The following is a 14,505-nucleotide window of genomic DNA, read 5'->3' as shown; positions in this document are numbered from 1 at the left end:
ATCACTAGCATAATCGCCTTGAACTTAGCCCGGTATCATTCAAATACTCATACACACATAAATCAATAGTCATTACACATCAATTTTTCATTTCACATAATTCGAGTAGGGTCATTTCTTGAGGACTTACCTCGGATGTTGTCGAACGGCTTTGACGGCTATTCGATCACTTTTTCCTTCCCTTATCCAATTGTGGCCCTCTAAGCTCTTGAGCTAATTCAAACAAATTCAATTTATTAAAGTCTCGCTTGCTAGCCTTGGCGAATACACATATCATTGATTCAACATCACATAACTAAGCACTTTAGTCAATTTTCTTTAATTACGCACACATTCGCCTTAGCTCACAACAAGGTAGCCGATTACCTAAGTTAAGAATAGGCATCATTAAGCTTGCCTCTAACCGAATGCATGCACAATAATTCCCCTCATGTGGCCGATTATGCTTAGTCATTCTTGCATAAAATCAAAAATAAATTGCAAGATTTTCACATCATATGTGTACTAGGCCGAATGTACATGCAAATTTCACAACATTCTTCAACAAACTTCTTCTTTAAACAACATATTCATCACTTTCTTCATAATCAAAATATCATGTGCAATCATATATACACATATAAGTGCAAGGTCAATTTCAAGGTGTCCATAGCCATCCAAAACACAAATTTTAACTAACATGCAAGAAGCATGAACCATGCTCATGAATGCATCATGGCCGAATACATCACAATCATGCCCTTTCAACTTCAATCATGGTTAAACAAAAAAAACTCAATGTCTTACTTAAAATTGGTACAAAGAAGTTTCAAGAGTAGTCAATCCATCATTGCATGCATCATTAGCAAGCTTCACATTTAGCATGCAATGGCTTTAACACAATAACAACTTTGGCCAAATGCCATTTCCATGGCATAACAAGGATTTGAACCATGGCTAACATGCACATCAAGTTAGCAACCAAAACATGCATGAAACTCCTAACACAACCTCATACATACCTTAATCTTGATGCAAATTTAGCCAAATCTCCTTCTAGATCTCTTCTAAACCAAGCATGAAGCAAAATCCTATCTCCTCCTTAGTATTTTCGCCAAAAGGAAAGAACAAGGATGAACAATTTTTTCTTGTTTTTCTTTCACTTGCACGCAATGGGGGAAAGGATGAGTTATTTTTTGATTTTTGTTTCTCATCCAACATCATTAATTATTTTATCATTTAATTCATCATGCATTAACAAAACATGTTTCAACATGTTTTCTTTGCCCATAAACCATGTCATGGCCGGCCATTAGCTTGTTTTGGGAAATTTGACATGCAAGTCCATAGTTTTGTATGCATGCTTTAATTAGTCATCACACATTTCCTATCGTACTTTCAAAGTTCACTACTAAGTCCCTTCTAGTGAAATTCACCTTTATAACACTAAATCAATCATAAAAATGTCACACATGAGCACACACATATTATAGGCATCAAAATAAATTTTAAATTATTTTTATGCCTCGGTTTTGTGGTCCCAAACTACATCCCGCTAGGGTCAATTTTGGTGTCACAACTCTCCCTACTTAAGAAATTTTCGTCCCGAAAATCTTACCGTAAATAGGGTTGGGTATCGCTCTTTCATAGAGTTCTCGCTTCCCAAGTAGCTTCTTCTATCCCGTGTTTGAGCCATAACACTTTCACTAGCGGAACCCGCTTGTTTCGCAACTCTTTCACTTCACGTGCGTGATACGAATCGGTTCTTCCTCATAACTCATATTGGCTTGAATTTCAACTTCGATGGATCAATCACGTGCGATGGATCAGATCTATAGCGTCAAGCATTGAAACATGGAAGACGTTGTGAATCTTTTCGAGTTCGAGGGGCAAAATCAAACAATACGAATCGGGCCAACTCGTTCGGAGATTTCAGACGGCCCAATGAATCTCGGCTCAACTTGCCCTTACGGCCGAATCTGAGTATCTTTTTCCACGGCGAAACTTTAAGAAACACTTTATCTCCCACCGATACTCAATGTCCTTGCGTTTCAAATCCGCGTCGACTTCCTCGACGATCGGAGGCTATTTTCGGACTTTCACGGATTACTTTTACTTTCTTCAGATCTTTAATCAAATCCACTCAAAATTTTGTTTTCACCGAGCTCGGTCCAAAACAATGGTGTACGGCATTTACGTCCGTACAAAGCCTCGTAAGGCGCCATCTTAATACTTGATTGAAAACTATTGTTGTGCGAATTCAATCAAAGGTAGGTACCGCTTCCCATGAACCATCGAACTCGAGGATGCAACATCTCAACATATCCTCAAGTATCTGAATTATCCGCCAGATTGACCATCGGTTTGGGGGTGAAAGGCGGTCTTGAAATGCAACTTGGTACCCAAAGCTTCTTGCAATTTCTTCCAAAATCGCGAGGTGAACCTCGGATCTCTATCCGACACAACAAATCGGTACCCGTGTAATCTCACAATCGAGAAACGTACAATTCAGCTAGTTTATCCAATGAAAATCCGTGACGACAGGATAAAGTGAGCCGACTTAGTCAATCTATCAACAACAACCCAAATCGCATCCTTCTTACTTGTCGACAATGGCGGTCCGGACACAAAGTCCATTGTGACTCGATCCCATTTCCACTCGGGTATCGTGATCGGTGAAGTAATCTCAAGGCACTTGATGTTCCGCTTTCACTTGTTGACATATTAAACATCTCAAACAAAGTCGGAGATGTCTCGTTTCATACCATGCCACCAAAACCGACGTTTCAAATCGTCAGACATCTTCGTACTCCGGGTGGATTGCCATTCGGCTACAATGGGCTTCGCTTCGAATTATCGAAATAAGTTCAATTCCTTAGAACACAGACGACTTCTGAACCTCAAACAATCGTCATCATCGATCTGAAACTCCGATTCCTTGTTCGGAACACACTCGACCCGTTTTGCAACCAACTCATCGTCGACCTTCTGAGCTTCACAAATTTGATGTATCAATAATGGTTTGGCTTTCAATTTAGCTACTAACACGTTGTCGGATCGAACGGACAAGTGCACATTCATCGCTCGTAAAGCGAATAATGATTTACGACTCAAGGCATCCGCAACCACATTCACTTTTCCCGGGTGATAGTCAATGACCAGTTCATAATCCTTTAACAGCTCGAGCCAACGTCTTTGTCGCAGATTTAAGTCTCTTTGGGTCATCAAATATTTGAGACTTTTGTGATCCGAGTACACATGGCACCTCTCACCAAATAAGTAATGTCGCCAAATCTTCAAGGCGAATACGATGGCAGCCAATTCGAGATCATGGGTCGGATAATTTTTCTCGTGTGGCTTTAATTGCCTCGACGCATAGGCCACAACTCGACCTTCTTGCATCAATACGCAACCTAACCCAAGTAGGGAGGCGTCACTATAGATGACAAACTCTTTGCCAGATTCGGGTTGCACTAGAATTGGGGCTTCATCAAATAAGTTTTCAGTTGATCGAAACTTTTCGACATTTCTCCGTCCATTCGAACTTAACATCCTTTTGGAGTAGCCGTCATCGGCGTGGCTATCGTTGAGAAACCTTTACAAATCGTCGGTAATAACCTAAGAAGCCCCAAAAGCTCGAACCTCATTAATACTTCTGGAGGCTTCCAATTAAGTATGGCTGAAATTTTATTCGGTCGACTCGAATACCCGATGCGAATACCACATGACCCAAGAAGCTAACCTCTCTAACCGTAACTCACACTTGTGAACTTAGCATATAATTGCTTATCCCGTAAAATTTGCAAAGACTAACCTCGGTGTTCATCATGTTCGGTCTCATTTCTTGAATAGACCAAGATGTCATCAATGAACACGACTACGAATCGATCCAAATATGGTCTGAAGATCCGATTCATTAAATCCATAAATACCGCAGGGGCATTAGTAAGCCCAAACGGCATCACTAGGAACTCATAGTGACCATATCTCGTTTTGAAGGCAGTCTTGGGTACGTCCGAATCTCGAATTCGCAATTGATAATAGCCCGATCTCAAATCTATTTTCGAGAACACTGAGGCTCCTTCATTGATCGAACAAGTCATCGATACGTGGTAACGGATATTTTTTCTTTATCGTCGCTTTATTAAGTCGACGATAGTCGATCTACAACCTCATGGTTCCATCCTTCTTTTCACAAACAACACCGGCGCACCCTAAGGCGAAAAACTCAAGCGAGCAAAACCTCTATCCACCAATTCTTGCAATCGAGCTTTCAACTCCTTTAATTCCGTTGGTGCCATACGATATGGAGCTATCGAAATTGGAGTGGTACCAGTACCAATTCGATGCCAAATTCTATTTCCGAACAGTGGTAAACCCGCAATTCTTCGTGGAAAACATCCGGTATTCACAAACCACTGGCACCGATTCGGTTTCTTTTCGATTCCTTGTCATCGAGCACATACGCAAGGTACGCTTCGCACCTTTTCTTACATATTTCCGCCAACATTGCGATATTACACCGGGTAACCCTTTAAGTCCGTAGACTCAACCCGAATTATCTCGTTATTCGCACCTCAAATCGATAGTCTTGCTTTTGCAATTTACAACCGCATCGTGCATGGTCAACCAATCCAAACCAAGAATAACGTCAATTCATCGAACGGCAAAAGCATCAAGTCCGCCGAAAAACAAGGACCTCGGAACACTAGGGACTTTTCTTGCACACTTTGTTGACAAGCACGTAATGACCCAAGGGTTTGACACCGAATTACAAACTCGAGAGACTCAATAGGCAAAGTATTATTTGGATGCTAAGGTTTCACATATATAAGAATGAGTAGAACCGGGGTCAATCAAAGCAATCACATTAGTATTGAAAAGAGTGAAAGTACCGGTAATGACATCCGGTGAGGCAAGATCCTCGCGTCTTGCGTATGGCATAAGTCCTAGCAGAGCACGAGCCTCGGATCGATGGTAGCATCTCTAGATCCTCTCGACCGCCACTAACATTGCCCACATTTCTAGGTGGCCTACCTCGGCAATGGTAGCACCCGGGTTTCCACTCGACTTACATTTTGTTCAAGCAACCTTGGGCAATCCTTCATAAGGTGGTCGGCCGATCCACACTTATAGCAGAGCGATTCTGGAACCAACAGCTCCCGAATGCCATTTGCCACAATGCGGACACTCGCCCTCTCTCGCGATCATTTCCACCATCGGCGATCGAAGTGACTCGTGTGGTCACAGGGGTCGATCGCATCCTCGTCTAGAAAAGCCCGGCGCCTCTAGACCGGCTCACATCATCTCAAATCTCTTGATGCTCGTTGAAGAGACTTTCCGAGGACCTTTTTCGGAATTCTCCAGTTCCCACATCAACTTTTTGTTTCTCCTTTCTAAGCTCTTCGGCTTTACAAGCTCACTCAACAAGTACTACGAACTCTCGTATTTCGAGAATGCCAACGAACATCCTTATATCATCATTCAGCCCATCCTCGAAGCGTTTACACATAATAGCTTCGGACGAAATGCATTCTCGCTGCATCGACTAAGCCTCACAAATTTTCGTTCGTAGTCGAATCGACATAGAACCTTGCTTAAGATCAAGAAATTCCCTTCGCTTTTGGTCGATGAATCTCTGACTGATATACTTTTTTCGGAACTCGGTTTGAAAGAATTCCCAAGTCACTTGCTCTCTAGGCACCACAGAAGTCAGAGTACTCCACCAATAATAGGCGGAATCGCGTAGCAAGGAGATGGTACACTTTAAGCACTCATCGGGTGTACAAGATAGCTCATCGAGCACCCGGATAGTGTTATCCAACCAAAATTCAGCTTGCTCGGCATTGTCGCTATCCGTAGCCTTGAATTCAGTGGCCCCATGTTTACGAATTCTGTCGACTGGGGGCTTACTTGACCTTATTTGGTCAGTTACCGGAGGTATTGTAGGTGCGGGGGTTGCATTAGTCGGGAATGGAGGTTGTGGAACAGCCGTGTTAGTTCGAATGTATTGGTTGAACCAATCATTCATCACACTATAAAAGGCTTGCCTAGCCTCATCATTCGGATTGCTGGCCATAGGTTGAGAGTCCGCCGCCACTGTCCCTTGCTTGCGGAGCAGCGCCACACTCTCCACATCATCAGCTATTGCTCGATTGGGATCGGGATCCATTGCTATAAACAAACACAAATTCAAATTGTCAGAAATCTCCACACTATCAATTTATCACTTAATGGCATGTATAGCTAGACCCCAAACATATTACGGTAGTCCTAGAATCGACTAAACCGTGGCTCGATACCAATAAAATTGTAACACCCGAACCCGAGACCATCGCCGTTATCGGACACGAGGGTTAACAAGCCAAATCCACATATTTCACCCACCAATTTGACATTTCCAGACAGGCTGGAAATCTGCGTCACTGTCACCTTAAAATCATATCTCGAGTTTCAAAACTCGGAAACTGATTCCGTAAATTTTCCCTGAATTTAGACTCATATATCCATCCATGGATTTATTTCTAGAATTTTTGGTCGGGCCAATTGGTACAGTTTATTAGTTAAAGTCACCCATGTTACAGGGATCGACTGCTCTGACCTTTGCGCGTTACAACTTGAATATCTCTCTGTACAGGGCTTTAATACTGGTTTCGTTTGTTTCTAATGAAACTAGACTCAAAATGGAATCTGTACATATAAGGCATGACTCCTAATTATTTCTGGATAATTTATAATAAATTTTTAAAGTTGCGACAGGGGACCCAGAAACCGTTCTGGCCCTATCTCACAATAGCTTTAATATATCTTAACATGTAACTCCTATGACTGTTTCATTTATTCCACATGAAAGTAGACTCATTAAGGTTAATTTACATAATTTATTCACTATTTAATACCATTCCTACAAATTTTGGTGATTTTTCAAAACCACACCACTGCTGCTGCCAGCATCTGTTTTCAAAGTAACCATTACCTATTTCATGATTTCCACGATTCAAATGGCCCTTTTTGCACACATAGCACAAAGTGTGATTATGATTAACCATTCCAATGGCTAATCCTTTCAAACAATTTCATACCCCATAATGATTATCATACAAACTATTATAGAATCATACTAAAACGATATAAGCCATTTTCGCATGGCTATCCAAGCTTACACAAAACCGAAAGGTACATGACCTTCAACATTAGGGTAGTCCTATACATGCCATTTCAAAGTTCAACCAAAATTATACCAAAATGGAGGCTTTGATAGTGTAGATGACTTCGACTTTAATGATCCCGAATCCGATTGCTACCGAGCAAAATCTATAAAACAGAGAGCCAAAGCAACGGAGTAAGCATTTTTATGCTTAGTAAGTCTCAAGCAATAAAATCAGCTTTAACCAAAGCATTACATTCACATAGCCAAATGAATCATTTCATTAATACACATTCACATAATCATACTTACTTCACCATCCCAACTCTTATGTTCATACACAAATAACGGCTTCGTTAAGGCCGATAACTCGTTCCATCATAGGAGCGAATATTCATACGCTCTTACTCCTAGCGCGCAAAGCACACACAACACATACCTTGTTATTGGGAAGTTTCACAAGTGCATTAGCTGAAAATTTTCCAGCAAGCTTATAATTTTCAAATCACATACCTTCGGAGTTTAACCGGATATAGCTACTCGTTCAAACGCCTTCGGGACATAGCCCGATTATGGTAACCCGCACAAAGGCCTTCGGGACTTAACCCGGATTTCACAATTTGCACAAATGCCTTCGAGTCTTAGCCCGGATGTAGTCACTAGCACAATTGCCTTCGGGTCTTAACCCGGATGTAATTACCAGCATAAATGTCTTCGGGACTTAGCCCGGATATCATTCAATTGCTCATGCACACATATACATCAATAATCATTTCCCATTCATATTTCATTTTCGTTACTAAGGCTCAAACACAAACATATCACTAGCATAATCGCCTTCGGAACTTAGCCCGGGTATCATTCAAATACTCATACACACATAAATCAATAGTCATTACACATCAATTTTTCATTTCACATAATTCGAGTAGGTTCATTTCTTGAGGACTTACCTCGGATGTTGTCGAACGGCTTTGACGGCTATTCGATCACTTTTTCCTTCCCCTTATCCAATTGTGGCCCTCTAAGCTCTTGAGCTAATTCAAACAAATTCAATTTATTAAAGTCTCGCTAGCCTTGGCCGAATACACATATCATTGATTCAACATCACATAACTAAGCACTTTAGTTAATTTTCTTTAATTACGCACACATTCGGCCTTAGCTCACAACAAGGTAGCCGATTACCTAAGTCAAGAATAGGCATCATTAAGATTGCCTCTAACCGAATGCATGCACAATAATTCCCCTCATGTGGCCGATTATGCTTAGTCATTCTTGCATAAAATCAAAATAAATTGCAAGATTTTCACATCATATGTGTACTAGGCCGAATGTACATGCAAATTTCACAACATTCTTCAACAAACTTCTTCTTTAAACAACATATTCATCACTTTCTTCATAATCAAAATATCATGTGCAATCATATATACACATATAAGTGCAAGGCCGAATTTCAAGGTGTCCATAGCCATCCAAAACACAAATTTTAACTAACATGCAAGAAGCATGAACCATGCTCATGAATGCATCATGGCCGAATACATCACAATCATGCCCCTTTCAACTTCAATCATGGTTAAACAAAAAAAAAACTCAATGTCTTACTTAAAATTGGTACAAAGAAGTTTCAAGAGTAGTCAATCCATCATTGCATGCATCATTAGCAAGCTTCACATTTAGCATGCAATGGCTTTAACACAATAACAACTTTGGCCAAATGCCATTTCCATGGCATAACAAGGATTTGAACCATGGCTAACATGCACATCAAGTTAGCAACCAAAACATGCATGAAACTCCTAACACAACCTCATACATACCTTAATCTTGATGCAAATTTAGCCAAATCTCCTTCTAGATCTCTTCTAAACCAAGCATGAAGCAAAAATCCTATCTCCTCCCTTAGTATTTTCGGCCAAAAAGGAAAGAACAAGGATGAACAATTTTTTTCTTGTTTTTCTTTCACTTGCACGGCAATGGGGGAAAGGATGAGCTATTTTTTGATTTTTTGTTTCTCATCCAACATCATTAATTATTTTATCATTTAATTCATCATGCATTAACAAAACATGTTTCAACATGTTTTCTTTGCCCATAAACCATGTCATGGCCGGCCACTAGCTTGTTTTGGGGAAATTTGACATGCAAGTCCATAGTTTTGCATGCATGCTTTAATTAGTCATCACACATTTCCCTATCGTACTTTCAAAGTTCACTACTAAGTCCCTTCTAGTGAAATTCACCTTTATAACACTAAATCAATCATCAAAAATGTCACACATGAGCACACACATATTATAGGCATCAAAATAAATTTTAAATTATTTTTATGCCTCGGTTTTGTGGTCCCAAAACCACATCCCGGCTAGGGTCAATTTTGGGCTGTCACATAGAAGGAGAGTCCAGCAGCCGGAAGAGCACTGCACTTGCATGGTGGCCGGTATGCCCTCAACGGCCCTTGAAAATTCGGAAGACCAAGTGCCGACTGTGCCTAATCATACTCATAACTACATCAGGTCTCTAAGGTGAATAGTCTCTATTCAATGGGGCTTTATTCTGACTTTGTGAAATTACTTGAGAGGTGTAGGATAAGTGGGAGCTCTCAGGTAAAATTGAAATACCACTACTTTTAATGTTATTTTACTTATCCATGAATCGGAGGCGGGGCACAGCCTCTCATTTTGGATCCAAGGCATGCTTCAGCCGGCCGATCCGGATGGAAGACATTTTCAGGTGGGGAGTTTGGCTGGGGCGGCACATCTGTTAAAAGATAACGCAGGTGTCCTAGGATAAGCTCAATAAGAATAGAAATCTCGTGTGTAACAAAAGGGTAAAAGCTCGTTTGTTTCTGACTTCTAGTATGAATACGAATCGTGAAAGCGCGGCCTATCGATCCTTTAGACCTTTGGAATTTGAAGCTAGAGTTGTCAGAAATGTTACCACAAGGATAACTAGCCTGTGGCAGCCAAGTGTTCATAGCGACGTTGCTTTTTGATCCTTTGATATCAGCTCTTCCTATCATTGTGAAACAAAATTCACCAAGCATTGGATTGTTCACCCACTAATAGGGAACGTGAGCTGGGTTTAGACCATTGCAAGACAAGTTAGTTTTATCATTGTGACATTCATTTTGGAGGAACATCGGACAATTGTGAACAATGCATCATTCTTATATTGAAATTGTAACCTCTTTCTACGCTCAAATTTTCTAAAACTTTTCTCTCAATTTTTTAATTGTAGTTGAAGCTGTAGTTGTGATTATAAATTGTATATTTATGTTGTATAAAATAGTTGAGAAGTGAACAAATGTAGACATTCAAATGTACATGGACAAGGATAAAGGAAAAAAAAATTGAAGTGCAAAAAAATATGAATATATAGAAATACCATTGTAAAACAGTCACATGTGCCGATATATTTTTACATTAGTATTAATATAATTTTTTTAAAATACCCCATACAAATATGATATAGAAATACCATTTTACATTTTGTTATGTATTATTGTCAAAAGCGAAATAATGAATTATTTTTATTAAGTCCATCGTCAATAATTAGAGCACATTGAATTAGGATAAGATAAGAATGAATGCACAATGAACAAGGGATGAAATATCAGCAACAATCAATCCTTGTATAGGATAATCGGTATATTTATTTTCTAATAATATCGTAAAACATAAATCTTGTATTATGTATAATGTATTGCACCTATCCTTTACACTTATTAAATTTGTAAAATTTATACAATAATTTTATAGTTTTAGCTTTAGCAAGTTAATATTTATAATATTGTAGCTCAAATTATGTATTACTGTAATATGTGCATGTATATCAATTTTCAATCCTTCTATACTATTGTACTAATAATATTTAAGAATTAATTGATTAAAAAATAAATAAATAAATGCAACAAGTACAAAAGATTAAAATTATTAACAACAAGATTTGAACCAAGGAATTAAAGGAAAAGATTAAAAATCTTAACCAACTAAGCTAAACTAATTAAATTATATATTATAGAAATATTTTATTATCTTAATTATATTAGATTACATTCTAATGATTTATCGGACCTATTCCATACGCATGTCAAACTAGAAAAAATAATACAATAATTTTGTAAAAAAAATTCCAGTGTTTATTTCGAATAAGTAAGGAAAATAATGATTTGAATGTTTTAAAATTCAATTTTAAATTGAAAAAATCAAATTTAAGAGGCAAAAAAGAATCTTTTTGCACAAAAAATGCGACAAACCACCTTTGGCATTTGCCAGTGCGTAGATCTCGAAAAGTTATTCGAAATAAAAAAATCGTCTCAATCGGACAACCTATCGAAAAGTTATGGCCTTCTAAAGTTTTCGAAGCTAAAAACATAAATTGTTGATGAATTGCTAATTAAAAACTCATAATTTCAATTGTTTCCACCATGTACCATTTCAATTGATTTCACAGATCCCACCTTTGATCCTTCCAAAATTTAACATCATTCCAACTCTAACAGTGGTCGTGTCACAATAGTAATTCAACCTAGCATGAGAGGAATCGTTGATTCGCACAATTGGTCATCGCGCTTGGTTGAAAAGCTAGTGATACGAAGCTACCGTACGCTGGATTATGGCTGAACGCCTCTAAGTCATAGGTGGCCCGATTGCTGACCCATAGTAAGGGCACATGTTGTGACACCCCTAAAGTGACCATAGTCGGAAAGTGGTTTTGGGACCACAAAACCGAGTCATAAAAATAATTAACCATTATATTTGATGCTTATTATATGTATATAGGCATGTGTGAAAATTTCATGTTTGAATTTTGTTAATTGTAAGTGAATTTTGCTAAATAGGATTTGTGTGAGAAAATTTAGAAATGTGCTAGGCAAATGTTAAAGTGGCCTATTGATGCATCTTAGAAAATGTTGTCCTTGCATGTCAAAATACCCAAAAGATGAACTAGTGGCCGGCCATGCTATGGGATTAACCATATTATAAACACCTTGTGTTAATGTGGTATGTAGGAAACAATAAAATAAAAAAAAAGTTAGTAATAAAGAAAGGGAAAAAGGAAAATGATGAAAAAAAGAAAAAGAAAAAAGGTTATCATGTTGCTCAAGTTGGCCGAATAGAGGAAAGAAAGGAAGGGAAAAGCTTAGAGAAAATTGGCTATGGTGGTTCACTAGATTAATGTATGTTTAGTGTTGCTTTGAAAGTTCATACATCCCTTGGATGATTAGTCTAAATTCTAACTATCTTATGGATGGATTTGGGGTTATTAGAGAGTTAGTATTTGACTAAGAGGCTTCAAAAGTTTTAGTTGAAGCCTTGATACCATTAGCATGTTAGCTATATGGATGTGTTATGATGCTTGAGGTGTTAGATAAATTTGAACTCATCACCAAGTTCTTTAAGCAACCCAAGTTAAAAGTTTCGGTATTGAGGTATCTTGAGCATTCGGCCATGGTAGGAGGTAGAAGAGAAATATGGTTGTTGTTAGATGAAGTAGAGTCTAACAAATGAGCTCATATGTGCATTAGTTGCTAGATGGAGAAGAATCAGCTAGCAAGTTGTGTGCTAAGGCCGAATATAATTTTGAGCATTATTGAGTAATGTATGTGTTTTGAAATTGATGGAATGGAGAGTATGCTTAAATTGTATTATGAACAATTATATGTTAAATCAAGGTTTGCTAAGCTAGCTATTAAGGTGAAGTGCAAATGTTAGTATTTGATTTCTAGTGTATATATATGTGTATTAGCCGAGTTTTGAACTTGAAACAAAATGGTATTTAGTCAATACAAGTGACCATATTTGTAGAATGTATTAAGTGTACAATCGGCCTCAACATAGACATGCATATTGGGCCACATGAATGAGTACATAGGTTGATGTGTATGTTCGGCCATAGGTAAGCATATTGATGGCTTTATCTCGACTTAGAAAATTCGGCTAAGGAGAATATTGGCTAATATGCTGAATTTGATTCGTGATTTCATACATATATGACTCTAATGCCTAATATATAAGGGCTAAGTACCTTGAATTCCACTTTGATGTTCAAAATGATTAAATCAATTTATTTGTTGATATTAAGCTCAAGAGCAAAGGGGAACTAAATCCGATAAAGAAAAGGAAAAGGGTGATCGAATAGCCATTGAAATCGTTCAACAGCATCCGAGGTAAGTTTTAAGTGATTAAACGTTGAGTAAATTCAATCATAATAGGACATAATAAGTTGATTTAATAAGATATGATGTGGTCATGATATGTCTTAAACTCAAATGGTAAGTTCATAAGTGTTTGGACTTGGAAATTTAAGAGCAAATTGTAATAATTTGCTTAGGACAGCAGCAGTAACATGATTTTAGAAAATCACTATAAATTTTTGGTGTGGAATTATAGGCTGAATAAAATATGTAATCAAAGCTTAATTATTCTAGTTTCTTATAAAAGAGACCGTGTAAGCAAAGAAACTTCCTATAAAGAGATATTTAAAGTTGTGTGAGACAGTGTCAGAATGACTCCGAAATCCCCTGTTCTGTTTTTAGAAAATCATTATAATTTTTACAAAAATTGTTATAAGATAAAATTTATGTGCTTAGACTCCTTAATGAGTCTAGTTTCAAATGAAATCAAATAGAACATATTTTGAATTCTGTACAATGAGAAATTTGATTCGTAGTGAAGAGTGGTCAGGTTAGTCAAACAGTGAAACAGGGGAAACTTAAAGAAAAATCTGGTATTGATTGGACAAACCTAAAATTCTGAAAATTTTATGGATGGAAGATATATGAGTCTATATTCAGGGAAAATTAACGGCAATTGATTTTGAGTTTTGTAGCTCCAGTTATAAATAATTTAGTGACTATTGCTCAGGAAAACAGCTTGTGGTGAATATGTGAATTTGTTGTAAACATTGATGAAATTATTTGAGTTGCTTATAAGCTATGGCTGATATTGATGTACAAGATAAATATATATGAGATATGTATATGTGGTAAAGCCGAATGGCTAATGTGAAATATATGTGTGATATGTATATGTGGTAAAGCCGAATGGCGAATGTGAAATATGTATGAGATATGTATATGTGGTAAAGCCGAATGGCTGATGTGAAATATATGTGTGATATCTATATGTGGTAAAGCCGAATGGCTAATGTGAAATATATGTGAGATATGTATATGTGGTAAAGCCGAATGGCTAATGTGAAATATATGTGTGATATGTATATGTGGTAAAGTAATGGCTAATGTGAAATATATGTGAGATATGTATATGTGGTAAAGCCAAATGGCTAATGTGAAATATATGTGTGATATGTATATGGGGTAAAGTCAATGGCTAATGTGAAATATATGTGTGATATGTATATGTGGT

General features: G+C 37.8%; 1 pseudogene; it reads right to left on the bottom strand.

Annotated features, from left to right (window-relative positions):
* Window positions 1–9,683: 9,683 nt before the first annotated feature.
* LOC128293127 (uncharacterized) lies at window positions 9,684–10,154 on the bottom strand (annotated as a pseudogene).
* Between the last annotated feature and the right edge of the window lie 4,351 nt (window positions 10,155–14,505).

The sequence above is a fragment of the Gossypium arboreum genome, chromosome 5 (assembly GCF_025698485.1).
Source record: "Gossypium arboreum isolate Shixiya-1 chromosome 5, ASM2569848v2, whole genome shotgun sequence".
NCBI lineage: Eukaryota > Viridiplantae > Streptophyta > Magnoliopsida > Malvales > Malvaceae > Gossypium > Gossypium arboreum.
The sequence above is the reverse complement of the archived record's forward strand: the minus strand, read 5'-3'. Positions and strand labels throughout refer to the sequence as shown.